General features: G+C 45.1%; 1 pseudogene; it reads left to right on the forward strand.

Moving 5' to 3' along the window:
• The first annotated feature begins 274 nt into the window (after positions 1-274).
• On the forward strand, positions 275-1,177 carry LOC101826171 (annotated as a pseudogene).
• Positions 1,178-1,530: the final 353 nt, after the last annotated feature.

The raw sequence follows: 1,530 nt of genomic DNA on the forward strand, positions 1-1,530 counted from the left end.
AGCCTCTGTGCTGGGAATTGAACCTGGGTTCTCTAGAAGAGCACTTGGTGCTTTTAATGCATCTTTTAAGTTCCTTGCATAAGTATTTTTTAAAAGCAACTCTTTGCGGAGTAACTTGGTTCCCGGGGCTCTGCTCCCCCACACGCCACACCCGCACACTGCACTCCCCTCAGGACCACACCGCCTCCCCACCTCCTTCTGCAGGTCGGATCGCCTCTTCTCCCTCCGCCCCCACCGAGGATAGTTAAGTTTATAGAGGGGGCACAAGGGGAACATGGACATGAAGAAGAGGATCCACCTAGATCTGAGGAACCGGACCCCGGCAGCTGTTCGAAAACTTGTCTTGAACAACTGCAAAAGCAAATAATGGAAAAAATTGAGGGGTTAATAGATGAATTTGTGAACCTAGAGTTCCTCAGTTTAATACGTGTAGGTTTGTTTTCAGTTTCAGATCTCCCCAAGCTACCAAAATTGAAAAAGCTTGAGCTCAACGATAATAGAATCTTTGGCAGTCTGGACAGATGAGCAGAAGAAACTCCAAGCCTCACACATTTGAACCTAAGTGGAAATAAGCTGAAAGATATCAGCACCTTGGAGCCTTTGAAAAGGTTGCATTGTCTGAAAAGCCTGGATCTGTTTGGCTGTGAGGTCACCAATCTGAATGAGTCTTCAAACTCCTGCCCCAGCTGTCCTATCTGGATGGCTATGACCGGGAGGACCAGGAAGCACCTGCCTGGGATGAGGAGGTGGACGGTGTAGAGGAAGCCACCAACTCTGATGCTGAGGTGGATGGTGTGAACAAAGAGGAAGAGGATGAAGAAGGAGAAGATGAAGAAGATGAGGATGGTAAAGAGGAGGAGGATGAAGATGCAGAAGGAGAAGATGATGAAGATGAAGTCTGTGGGGAGGAAAAAGAATTTGGACATGATGGAGAAGTTGATGAAGACGAAGACGATGAGGATGAAGAGGAGGAAGAAAGTGGAAAAGGTGAAAAGAGAAAGAGAGAAACAGACGAAGAAGGAGATGATGGTTAAGGCCCGAAACAATCTGCAAGAAACAGAACTGTTGAGTATTGGTTGGACTGCTCATGGATTTGGTAGCTGTTTTAAAATGGTAGCTGTGATACAAGCTCCAGGACACCCCCACCCAAAGAGCCAAAGAATAGTTCCCAAGACATTCCGCCTTATGCCTGGGGACTGCCACCCCAAGAAAATTGTAAACGTTGTTAGGTTTTCGTGTAAGACTCTTGCTGTATCGTGACAGCTGTGATTGGTGAGTTGACCATCCTGGCTGCCAGTTACACTACAATTGTAACAACATCTTTACTTTCTGTGCAACAAGGAAAAGCTTTGTAAATAAAATCTTAACATTTTGGAAAAAAAGCAACTATTTGCAAATGTCAAAGAATAATCTAAAGCAAGCAGAAACTGAAATTTGATTTGCAATGAATGAATTTGTAAGCGAAATTTGCAGATCTCCTAGTCTGAGGTGTTGAAGTGGGGCACCAAGAACACTGGGGTAAGGTTTACA

Source organism: Mesocricetus auratus, unplaced genomic scaffold, assembly GCF_017639785.1.
Source record: "Mesocricetus auratus isolate SY011 unplaced genomic scaffold, BCM_Maur_2.0 Super-Scaffold_100022, whole genome shotgun sequence".
NCBI lineage: Eukaryota > Metazoa > Chordata > Mammalia > Rodentia > Cricetidae > Mesocricetus > Mesocricetus auratus.